Here is a 13,281-nt window from a genome sequence, read left to right as displayed (position 1 = left end):
ACACACACACACACACACACACACACACACACACACACACACACACGCACACACACACACACACACACCATGTTTTTGGCCCTGTTCTCTTCTCTCCTCTCATACCTGTCAGACTGGTCCTCCCTCCCTCCCTTTCATTAAAAAAACTTCTCTTTGACTGGGTATTTTGTTATCACATAAAAAACCAGGATTCCATATGACAACCCTTTACCCTGCAGTTCAAAGTGCCAGGATAACCATTATGTATTTATACCTTTATTGAGGCGAGCTCCTCCAGTGAGRGGTCTGGCAGAGAGCGCTCTCTGTGCTGGACATGCCCTGTTCTCCCCAGGCTCTGGTACTGCAGTCGTCTGCCAAGTAGCAGGGCCAGATTGCCTGTAATAGGTCTGCCATTTCCCTCTCATCATCTGTCAGCTCTCTGGATCCAACTGCAGAGTCCAAAGAGGGCTACCACTCTCCAATTAAAAAGGTTAATTTGCCCCCGTGTACCCCTCTCACCCTCCTACTGCTTCCTGTGACTTCATTAGCACTTAATTTTTCTATCTGTGTTGCTTTCTCTTGATTTTCTTACTTCGTTTTTCACATTGGAAGGCCTTTGAAACAATGCTTTTTATGTAGTGTGGGTGAATGGTTATTTGCATTTTTTGAGTCTTGGAATTTCATTGATTTTTATTTAACTATCATGTGATTTTGGCAATGCAACTTGAGTTACAAACAGCTATTTTTACTCAGTTTTCTTTGTTAGATGAATGAGATGAGGAGAGCAGTGCCACTATACAGTAGCTTTACATTTTAATTTTAAAGTGTTCTGTTATCACCTTCAGCTGCAAAACAGTTTACTTGTTTCTAAACATAAGATGAGCTTAGTTTAACACTCTGACATATAGGCAGTATGCTTTTTAAATAAATTTAGGTTTAATCTTTTAACTGCCTTATCTCATAATGCCATGTCCTTTTCCTCTTGAGTTACAACTAAAACAATCCAAAAGCCAAGGGCTTTTGGAGGGGTTACGCTCTAAAACCTTGCATGTCATTTTCAGCAATAATGCTTAAACATGCATAGATATGACATCATACATTTTTAATCAGATCAAAGTTACCTAAAGACAAGGGAGTTACATCTGTGTACTTAACCAGTTAATTTCTATTGTTTGAGCAAATTGTGTCTTTATAGGAGGGTTATATTCACTGGATCAAATTATTGTGGGGGTCACAACCCCCCCAATCCACCCACAAATTATGCCTAAAAGSACATTAATGGTAAAATAGCTACTGATTCCTTAAACATTTGTAGAAATATCACTACGTAACTCAGTAAGTTTCACAAGCATGCCAGACACGCGTTGCACATTTTCAAAACTTTTTGAGTTGTATAAAATTGACAGAAGGAACATCCGTCTGCTTTGTAAGACATGAGCAAAGGTCAAACATACTTCCTTGTTCTCACGRGGTGATGTCAGTCACTTAAAGTTGATCCTGAGTGGATGAGCAGTGCAACCTGTTCCAGGGGGGGACCGAAAGTCACTACGGCTTACTCTCATCATCTGTGATCCACTCCGTTTAAAKAGATGGAGTGATTTCGACCCGACAGACCCTCTCTTCTGATCTTCAGCGCCCGATGCTGCATCACTTCCTTCGTCCCCTCCCACCCCTCCGGTTCTTCTCACCCCCTCCTGCCATCTTTTCATCTGAGGTTGAAAATAAGGGGGCCCCCTTGCACCCACTTCTCCTCTTTGTCTCGTTTTTTTCTCTCAAGTTTCCACCCCGGTTTTACAGTAGGGGGTAAAAATCCTCCTCTCGGTTTATCCGAGTGAAATGCACAAGGATGCGTGTAGCTTTGCCAACTCAAAGATCAGGAAGGAAGCGGCCCCTAACTGCTGCCTGTGTTTCTGTCAGTTAGCACAACCCTCAGAACTGGGAGAAGATTTGACGCAGTCTGCTGGCTTCTTTAGACATTTAGAATGTGTGTGAATGTGTTTGCATCGTGCCCRAAGATGARTGGTTGTTAATTGGRTCTAAACTGAATTAATTGAATAACTCCAAACATGTGTCAGTCTATAAGGGCTAAGGTTGTTGTACTTTTGGGACTCAATGGGAGTGAGCAGCCAAGATGCAGAATTTGTTTATTAAAGGAGACATATGCTAAATGCACTTTATTTTTGCATATATAAATTATTTTTTGTGCAATTATAGTGTCTAGGAGTGTAGAAAATTTTAATTTATTCTGTCCAGTTACTGCAAAGATAGTTTTATATTATTTTATGGGTCAAATTTTTCAGTTTGTTCAAAATCTGCTGTTGCTTATTTCATTTCATTGTTTATTTCGTCACACTGCGATTTTAGATTTTATTCATGTTCCTCCTCCTGTTTAATTTGGACTTTAATGCACACAAGGTCAGCTCATAGCCTTCAGTTTTTAGCTGAATTTATTAAATATTATTATCCAGATTTTGAGTGTAGAAATATGTAGTCTGACAGAACACATTTAAGCGTGACCCAGATCTGAAAGAAAATGAATAAATATGTAAAGGTTTCTTTATTCAGCAAAAATAACACAGGATTTTTTAATGCTCCTATTATATTTCCCCCCAAAAAATATAAAAGCAATTGCGGAAGGAATAACAAATAAGCACAAATCAGGTTCTGTCATATTATTTTACTGTTTTTTAATGAGTAGCTGCATTATCATCTGTGAAAAACTAAATAAAATTAGTTTTTTTTTTTGGGTGGGGGGGTAGTTTATGCAGAGAACATAAGCTAATGACTTGGAAGGATGAATAGGGAGGTGAAGCTAAACGGGGCATCAGGAGGGACCCACCATTAGAGACCTGCCCTCGGACTCAGAGGGCAGGCCAGTTTCCCATGCACCACTGAGGTTGGCAAGCCCCTCTTTGGTTACACAAAATGCCGGCTTGTATGGCTACTAAGAGAGATATTATTAACGTTATTTTGCCTTAGTTATATGAGCATGGGGCTTTTAGTGTCCCTCGTTTGAGTGGCTGACAGACACTTGAGTTTCTGCTGCAGATTAAATGAAATTTTAGCAGCTTTTTCAAGTGGCCTGGCTGTAAAACGGCACAAAGGAAGCAGCTGCCACTAATGTAATCTAGAATAGGACGCTGTAGTGCGAAGCTGTCCACCACTGTTTTGTTTTGTCTTTTTCTTATTCTCCTCTTCACAGCTTTTAATGTCATTCTTGACACCCTTTAGCTACCCTTTCTATTTATTTAATATCTTGTTCTTTTTCTATTTATTCCATCCTTTCATCAGCTATACCTCTGTTTACTGTGCGGAGGTTCAAACTGGACAAGAGCAATATGAGATATATGTAGCAGGAGTGAAAAAATTTTTTTTCCTCCACTTATATTAAGACAGCAGTGTCAAAAGGTAGGCAACATGAGAAAAGTCCCGGGCTGTCTCCAAAGTGTTCTCTCAGGACTTTCTGTACATCATATCAGCTGAACATGTAAGGAATGAGCACATAGGGCCTTTACAGTTTGACCTTGTGCAAACAAAGTTCATTTCTCGGAATGCAACACAAGCAGTCCGCTGGGGTTGCTGCCCCTGCAACCCTCGCGTCACTCCGGGGGTTGTCAGTTCCTCTTAAAATGACAGGGTGGATCTTGAGAACCTGAGTTCATATTGGCAGGGAGGGGAGCCACATTCCTGTCAGGGTTGTGTGTTTTTGACATGGCTGTGAAGGAAAAGGAGTGCTGTTTGACATGGATGTTTTTATTTACTTTGACTTGGCTTATTCATCAATGTAGGGCAACTGCAGTACACGGCTGTCACTTTACTTCTTTGTTTTATAGGAGTTAGGAAGCAAAGGCTCAAAATTTGGTCAATATACTTTTAAAATTAGAATGCACGTACTCCAACGCGAACTTATTCAAAAATTGTTTAGTTGTTAATCATTTTTACATAATGTAATCAAACTAAACTAAACTTACATTAAAAGGCTTTGGAATAACAAGAAGTTTATGATTTCCACAAGTGTAAATGCATTCATCTTCAAAATGACTGCCTTTTAGCTGTGTGTGTGTTTTTGGGTGTTTGTGTGAGTGTGTTCTGTCGCTGCCTGTTGTGGAATGTCTGAAGCCCACGGGCCTTTTCTGTGAAGAGACGATGGCCCGGAGGACGTGGGCTCGGACGGCTTTTGAACCGGCCGTCCACCTGTTGGTGTGTGTGTGTGTGTGTGTGTCCTGTCCTGCAGCTGTCACTTATACCTCTCACAATTTCGGTACATGTTCCATATTCATATTTTTATGGTTCAAATGGATCTGATTATTGCCTGTTTACATCCTGCCATCTGAGTGTCTTTCATTTTAGCTCGGGTCATGCTTGGTTTTATCATAGAGTCTTTATAAAACCGAGCTGAGCTTGTTGTGGTGCAGCCTGTATACCTGACTGCAACCATATTATTTATACTCTTTTTTGGCCATCTTTCTTCTGTCCTGTGCCCTTCCTTGTCACCCCTTGGTCGTTTGTTATGTTTCTGATATCCAGATAAACACAGTGATCTATAAGAAGCATAGACCCAGACAGATTTTTGGCACGGCTCAGAATGTAGCATTCCAGCATGGTTTGAGATCTCAAGACCCCAGCCTTGTTAAGAGCCTGATTTATGCTCTACAGCTGTGCACAATGGAACCTACAGGTTGGATACCTTAATTAATATCACACTCACTACTGCTTGGACCGATGCACCTCCTGGGAGACTTAGGATCCACATGCTCTCTTTTTACCAAACTAAAATCCCATTTTGTCTCTTCCCTTGTCTTGTATTGTCCACCATTTAACTAACCATTTCTTCCCTGCCAAAGACGCTAATCAGACCACATGTCTTCAGTTAGTATCTGGTACTCAAAAATGGAGATTGTGTGTAGTGTGGCCAGCATTTCCTACTATATGCACCACCCGTGTTTTTGCGGAGTTTTGTGACATTGCACACACTAACATCCGATCCAAACTTGCCGACTTTATTGTTTTGTTCAACACAYCTTGCAACAAAAATGAAAATGGATATAGTCTCATTCCTCTGGGAAAAGTGTTTGCAACTTGACTGTGAAGTTTTTGCATGAAGCACCGAAGGGAACCCTTGCATTTAAGTATGGCTGACTGACCACTTCCTCGCTCCGACYTCTCTCTTCTTGCTTCTGTCATAACTGTGTTGAAGGGCCTTGAATTAAGGCTGAACAGGAGGCAGTTTTGCAATTTTAATCAAGGTTTGGCCGAGCACAGTTTTCTCCTCAATGAATTCATAATGGAGCTGAACATGGAGGGTTGGATCAATGGATGGTAGTGGGCTGTGGCACCGAGGTCTCGCTGTTTGTGGCAGTCCCCTAATACAAAACGTTTCCGGGTTTTATCGCAAAATTTCAACAAAAATCTTTTTTTTACTATTATTCCTCACAGTCTTTGTGAAAAATAATTTTTCGAGCTCCATCTGACCCTGAGACACCCCTTGATCTAAAGAGTGGCTATTGAAACTCCCCTAACCACTCGACCAACGTGTGCACAGTCACACACACCAGATAGGACGCGTGTTAAACCCTCAGCCTCCACAGCTCCGGGCCTCGGGACGCTCTAACACTGGCCCTCTTGTCTCAAAGTACCATGTCCCTCCACAATGCCTCGAGGCTCCTGCGCATAACGAGCTGCTATGGTTGGCCCATGCTCACATGCCCTGGTCCTCTCACCCTGAGGTGCTGGGACAGGCTGGAAAATAACCGCATGTTTAAAACAGTCCTTGTTCGCTGGTATTCGAATGATGGCCATGCTTGAGAGCTTCTGGGGCAACTACAAGCATGTTCAAGAACAAACAATTTCACTTATTTCATTCTTTTTTTTTAATTTAACATCTTCAGTTTCATAACAAAGCAAAAAAAAGAGTTTAAAAACAGTCAACAAAATCATAAACCTAATATTTAGACATGAATAGGCTCCTGCTCTCCTGTCTACACAGTTAATGAGAACAATGAGTGTCTTTCCACATTTTTTTATTGTGTTAGTTCTGTTGTTTTTAAGATATTGATGCTAAAGTGAGTAAAGGTCAGCAGAGTATCGTCACCTGGTTAAGTGTCAGTGTGCTTAAAGAAGCAAGTGGACGTTTTTATGACGTTTCCACACCTCAGCAACGCCAGGGGCAAAAGAATATGAGATTAGGAGGAGAGTTTTTCATGCTTTCGTGGGTTGGTGTGCGTGTTCTTGTAAAAACTTCGACCTTTTGCAGCGCTGTCATCACAGTGTGTTAAAAAATACCACGAGGGAAGGAGGAGTAACGAGGGAGCTTAGAGGCTGCGTGAGGGACAGAGAGCAAAAGGGAGTGATGAGTCTTCACTCAGTTCAGACAGATTTGTGGGATTGTGTGTCACGATGTGTGCGGTTGTGTGGAAATGTCCGATTTTCCYTCAGCTCAGACATACTCTGTCTTCATGTCTGTACCTGAAGTTCAGAAGATCTGTCTCTAAACATCCTCCCTTTACCAATGCTTCTTCTTGTCTTTATTTTGTTTTGTTATTTTTTCCATTTGTTCTCACTTCACTTCAAATTTTTTGCTGAATATCTGTAAAACTGGAGAATTAAAAACATTTATGTGTTTGCTAAGCTCTGGCAGTCTTGAATGGGGTTGACTTTAAGTTTCATTAAAGCGTGTCAATTGGTTCATGAGATATTTTGCTAACAGACAGACACAGGTAAACACTATTGCCTTCTTCTTCTTCTTCTTCTTCTTCAGTGGTGGGTTTTAAAAAGAGAAGAGAAAAAAAGAAAGTTTTTAAGAAAGGCAGTGAAACTGACTGGCTGTTGCTGATCACATTCAGGCAAATAATAATAAACAGTTTAAGATATTATATATAATATTATTATAGTTACAATATTATAATATTTAACATTTTGGAATTAACATTTCAAACAGTTGTTTCCAGTCAAGTATTAGTGATTTTAAGCTTGTGGTCTGCAGTTCTTTGCTAGTTTTATAATAAACTCTAGTTTCTTCGTACAGTTTCTATAAGAGCCTTGTGTTCCTCAAGCTGCTGTTGATCAAAGCCTTGTACGCTCTTCAGATCTTTGTTGTCCTTTTCTGGCTGATGTTTGTGATGTTCTGTCCATCTCCCTGCATGTCAAGGAGACGGAAAGAGGAAAGGTCAGACACGGGGCACTGTATGCTCTGGTGAAGCCGAATCTCGTCCTGGCAAATGGTATGCAGGCTAATAACGCGCTCCACTCGTCCAATAGCCAGGGACGAAACGGTTTTGACAGTGTCGAATGCCCTGCCCTGGGGGCCTTATCATCCTTCACTGCTTGCTGGCCTCCCTCCCCTGTTTCTCTTTTCCTGATGCTATCTATCTGGAGATTTATGCAGAATTGTGCAGCTAGTCGACCTCCCTGGTCCCCCTCCATCCTTTCTGCAGGGATGGCAGCCTGTCATAAGCTGAGCTATGCAGAGATAGCGAGGCTCAGGCTGCTGGCCTCGTGTCATAAGAAGGCTATCTTGTCAAAGCATTTTAAACAGGAATGACATACTTATCGGAGTGTTGTACGGCGTTTTTGATCAGAAATACACAAGTGTTGTTTCAGTCCGCATTATTTCATGTATTGAAACWTCATCGGACCATATTCATCATTAGCATACTGTGTTTTCCTCCCCCCAAGCTGCAGGTATTGAGACATATCTTTTCTTTGACAGAATACTTTTRACATTTCCCCTCTGAAGTGCTCAGAGACTTTTCTCCCATCTGGGATATTACCCGCGTCCAAAAATACTCCTGCTTGATTAAGTCTTCTTATGTACCTGGATATGTGTGCTTAAAGTGACACTTGGCGGTTTGCAGTTTCTTTGATTCCTCTCCTTTATTTAATTCCTTGCCCACTGAGCATTGGCTTTTTGTTGACACTGGTTTGATCCTGTGAAGCGAATCCCGACTCAATAAATAATCTCTGTGGACGCTTATATAAGCGACTGTCCATTTAATTAGACTGGTTAAGCTTAGAGGCCCAGAGGTCTTTTCACTGTACCATTAGAGCTACGATGAGAAACAATGGTGACCGGGCCTCCCTCTGTCGCTGCTAAGCACAAAGCAAATAATGATCTGCATCAGAGACACCGGGTGGGCCTGACTATTATAAGACCTGCTGGACCTGAGCCGCACCCAAGCACCGAGCTGGGTTCAGTCTCGATGAAAGAACGAACGACTAGAACGATGTCTGGAGAAAGAGATGGATGCATGGATAGATGGGTGGGAGCGTAGTCGGTTCAAACTCAGTTCAACCGAGAAAAGATCAAACAGTKAGGTGACACAGGGAATATAACAATGCTAATTTTGAAGGGATCACGGAAAGTTTTATTACATTCAAATTACAACATCACCCTACCCAACCCCCTCACACAAACACACACACATGCATTTATTGAAAATGTGCACATACCAGGTAATAGTCAGTATGGGCTATATTTATGCAAAATTGCATCTTTGCAAAATGCTTGCTGGCTTCTTCAGCATGCACACACACACATTAGTCTATTGTGTACTGTGCATGCATTCACTGGTCCTTGTGTGTACCATCTGTCCATAATGGTTTGTGAGTGGCTCAGAGCAACACCTTAGCACCTCGTTTGCTCTTATCAACTTTCAGGAGAAAGAGACAGGGAAAGGAATGGAGGAAAAAAAACCCTCTAAAAGTCTGATTGGAGGAAAATCCTCAGCCATCACATTACTTTATGCTGGGCATAAAGTTTTAAAAAAACACAATGAATGTTTAATTATTTACCTTTATTTACTTGGGTAATCTCATTGAGACACCAGGTCTAACTCTTGGGTTTTAAACCAACATACAATAATTTGGCTACAAATAGAAAGAAATTGCTGCACAATTCATGCAACGTTTAAACAATATAATTAGAGATACTAAAAAACAGAAATAACTTTTGTTGAAACCTTCTCCATAGTCTTCAAGTTTAAAGTCATTGGTGGAATTGATCTGGAAAGGCTAAAGTCTTGTTCCGAGTTGAAACAGGAGCATGTATGTGCAAAAAAGGCTAAAAGTTATAGAAGACAGGAATCAAATAAACACTTTGTTTAGGTGGCAAATAGGAAAAATAATAAGATCGATACAAAATGACCTTTATTTTAAGATGCCCTCCTTAATGCCAGCCAGGCTTTATTCTCTTCAGTTCTTCTCAGAAACTCTTCATGTCTTTTAAAATTCCTCTCATTCTGTGAATTATTCAACTGCTTCTTCCAGCTGTGTGTTTCAGACAACGGTCAGTGTTAGCTGGTTTTCTGTTTAGTAAACTGTGTTTCCTGCTTTTGGGTTTGTCTAAAAAAGTCAAACGTTGGCAAAACAAGCCTTTTCTCTGTGCTGTTGTTCCTCGGCTCACCATATGAAGCCTTGTACAGGACAAAGAAGCGAGTGTGTTTCTCTGCCAGGGCAGCCCGGGCGGAGAAACACAGATACAGACTGAGATACTGAAGGGAGGAAGAAGGTCAAGGCCAGCCAGTTTGCTCATACAGACAGAATCACAGTCAAATAAATTGGCTTTAAGATAATAGGACTTCATACAAAAGATACWGTTAAAGTTCCTGATAAAACATCATATCCTAATTTGTTAACAGTTATTTTTTTCAATCCAAGTGAACTAAAATGGGCTAAATACGATTGGAGAATCATATCTTTTGAAACATTTGCAGCTAAGCACATTAACTAATCTTGTGTACTTGAGCCAACCCTTGTTGACATTGAACAGATTGGTGTATTTCTCTATTTATTTGTGCAAAGCAAAGTAATAACACTTTATTTATCAAGCGCTGCAGAGGAATACTTTCAAAATCTGAGCCAGGCGTGATAAATTTTAATCATGACTGATAAGAGTAAGGTTATGAACAAAACCAAATATTTATTTTGTTTGAAAGATTATTTAAAATGACAGTATTAACATTTCAAATAAAAATGCTTGATTAAAAAAAAGTTGACTGAAACAGGAACCTGCAGTGAAGTGCTTCATGTTTTTTCAGCTTTAATTGGACCAGACAGAACTCATCACACACCACACAGTGTTCAGGGACACACTCCTGCAATATAAATGTTAAATTGTATTAATTWTATGTTAATTACATTTTTTTACTATAAATTGATTTTTTTAATGTCATGACTGTCGATGCTCGAGTGGCAATTTTCTGTTATAAATCTTAAAATTCCCAAAGAAATATATTATTTTTTTAAATTATATACTACCTGAAGAAACCTAACTCATAAAAACATCATCAAATTTATTGCAGTGTTAATTGTCAACCACAATTTTAAGTGATTTAACCCTCGCTGCAAGTCGTTCACAAGACTTCAGTATAAACGGGACACATAAGAAGTGGTTTAATGTGAGCCACTGCTYCTCTCCATCATTTCCCTCAACATATCCTCTCCTGCTTCACCCTTCACCCCTGTCCAATCCCTGACTGTGAATACCCTAATGACATAAACAGAGTCGTAATCACATTAACAGCAGTTACGGCCGAGGCGCTCTTAAGAGGCACTGTACTGACAACCCTCCCTCTTCCCAAAGCACTCACTCCAACACCTATAAACACTTATGAATATTGGCAAAGACCTGCTATTAGCATAATCACTTTTCAGGTGTTTGTGAGTGCTCTCTCAAGCCGCAGCGCCTGCTAACTTTAGGAAATGGCCTTGACATGCTGTGTCCCTTGTGTCTTCTGCTCTTCTGCCTTCTTCCTTTCCCTTCCTCTCCTTTTGGAAGACCTGTGTGCTAATCCTGTTAGCTCGTTCCTCCATTAGCTTAATGACCAATATCAGTGAAAGCTACAGTACGTGGTCACGCCGGGACGGCCTGAGCCCASTATCAGACTTTGTCAAGGACAAAACGAAACAGAAAAAGATGGAGGTCAAGCCAAGTTTGCAAACTTTTAAATGTACGACCCAAAAGTTTAGTGTGCATACGTCACCACAAGCAGAGTTGTAAAGTAACTAAATACAAATACTTTGTTACTGTACTTATGTAGAAATTTTGGTTATCTGTACTTTACTTGAGTAATTATTTTTCAGCCTACTTTTTACTTTTACTCARTACATTTTTGCACAATTATCTGTACTTTCCACATTTTTTAAAAAGGTAAGAAGTAGAAAGTCATTACTCCTATTTTATTCTGAGTTGTTATTACTTAAAAACACTATCCTAATAAATTGTGTCTCTTGGGTAGAGTGATTTCAATTGTGGTTGGATGAGAAGTATAAATATATACCATTTTGATACTATATTAGCTTGTACACAACCCATCACAGCTGCACACCATTAGAAAAAATATTTTTTGGAGAAGTCACCTCCCAATAAATGTCATTTTGGAAAATCTAACTGCTCACTTTTACTCAGTACTTTTACTTTTAATACTTAAGTAGATTTTGTGTCAGAAAAATACTTTTGATACTTAAGTACAAAAATATCAGATACTTTAAGACTTACTCAAGCAATATTTTTGGGGAAGACTTAACTTTTACCAAAGTATTTTTATGATAAGATACTTGTACTTTTACTCAAGTATCACTTTGAGGTAGCTACTTTATACAACACTGACCACAAGGGTCATCTATTGGTTGTTTTTGTGTTTTTAATTGTGTTTTAGTGGACTGAATAAGTTGAATGTTGTAGCTACTGGATTGGTAAAACAGGTTTGCATATAGAAAACTCAGTTTGATCCAAATGGACACCTCAGTCACCTGAACTATGCTTTGTAGGTTCAGGATGGAGGTGTGCGGTTACTCTAACTGCTGTTTAATAGCCATCATTTTCTTTCTTCTCTTGTGCTGGTTGGCCTAAGGCTTTTTTTTACGTAAACCCTGGATCATATTCTCTGCCTGATGCTGACACCCCACTCACCACCCCTCGCTTTGTGTTGCAGTGCACCGAGATATCTCTGAAAGACCTGGTTAACCCATTTTTCTTTACATTTCTCTTTTTCTAATTATTGTTCTTTCACTTCCTTCCCTATGCTTTCTTTCAGTTCTCCTCCACACTTTTGTCCTCCCTCCTCTAAAGTCCCCTCTTTCAGCCCCTGCCATGAAATGGCAGCRAAGGGCTTGTCAGTGTGGTTTCTCCTCTCTGCTGATCCTATTTCAAAGGGACCTGGAGATCCAGCATTAGCCTCAGCTCTGCTGCTCTCCAGCCCTAACGCTCCCCAGACTTTAAGTTGAAGGAGAGAAACAGAATGAGAGAATAAGAGCACTTTTTTAAAAATCCATTWGTGGACATATTCGTTTGTAAGATCATCCTGCCTCCCTTGCACAGTTCTGTGCTTTTCTGTACATAAAAAACAAAACATCAAACGCCTCGTCAAAATGTCTTTTATCCCTTTGAATAACTTTTCTTCCACTCCTTTGAGGACAGCTATTAAGGACAATAGCGGGCTTATTTAGATATCTTATGTGCCATTGTTGTGAGTCTTGGCATGTGTTGTTCTGACTTTCTGATGGGAATAACAACTATTATCATTTCTTGTGGCATGCGCACAGTTTGTCAAATGTTCATCGATGAACAAGTGATTGCATAGCCGTTTCTGACACATGAAACAATGAATTTACCACAGCCTGTAAAGTGTTGTGGCTCTTGTGTCCTTCAGAAATGTTGTGGGTTGTCATTAGAAATGTCCCCTTCACGCCACACTTCTCTCCCTCCTTCGTTCGCTTCCCTTTTCCCTGCCTCTTTCCCTCACTTTCAGGATTCCTCAATGATTTTTTRCCCCTCTCTGACAGGCGTAACATTCTAGCCAACCCCCTTATCTTCCTCTCTCGTTCTTCACAATAACAGAGGGGAAAAAAGTATTTTCCTTTTCCTGCATATTGTGTGCGTGCACATTAGGCTGGTGTGATGGAAGTGTGTATCGGCTACAAATCAAAGAAAGGTGTACAGGAAAGCCCAGGTTATTGCAACCATTTTATGAGTTATGTGAGGCTCTCTGCTTAAAGCCGTAAAAACACACACATAATCAGGAKGCGTACGTAGAGCCAAAGCTAATGTAACAGGCACATTTTATTTGTGCTTATAAGAGAGGGAGAGCAAAAACGCATATGGGCAAATGGCTTTTTTATGATGGAAAAATTCCATAGTGGGTCAAAGCCCATTGCAGGTGGCAGCAATTAACTGTAATTTTTGCAGATTGTAATGATCCATAATTTACCATTATACCCCCTTCCAACTCTTTTCAGTCAAGAGAAAAAGGTTAGCATGGTGGTTTGATTAGGTGCACATTTTATGCTGTGTTCTGTTCTTTAAGT

This window comes from Austrofundulus limnaeus, unplaced genomic scaffold (assembly GCF_001266775.1).
Source record: "Austrofundulus limnaeus strain Quisiro unplaced genomic scaffold, Austrofundulus_limnaeus-1.0 Scaffold1866, whole genome shotgun sequence".
Lineage (NCBI taxonomy): Eukaryota > Metazoa > Chordata > Actinopteri > Cyprinodontiformes > Rivulidae > Austrofundulus > Austrofundulus limnaeus.
This window is presented reverse-complemented; position numbering follows the sequence as displayed.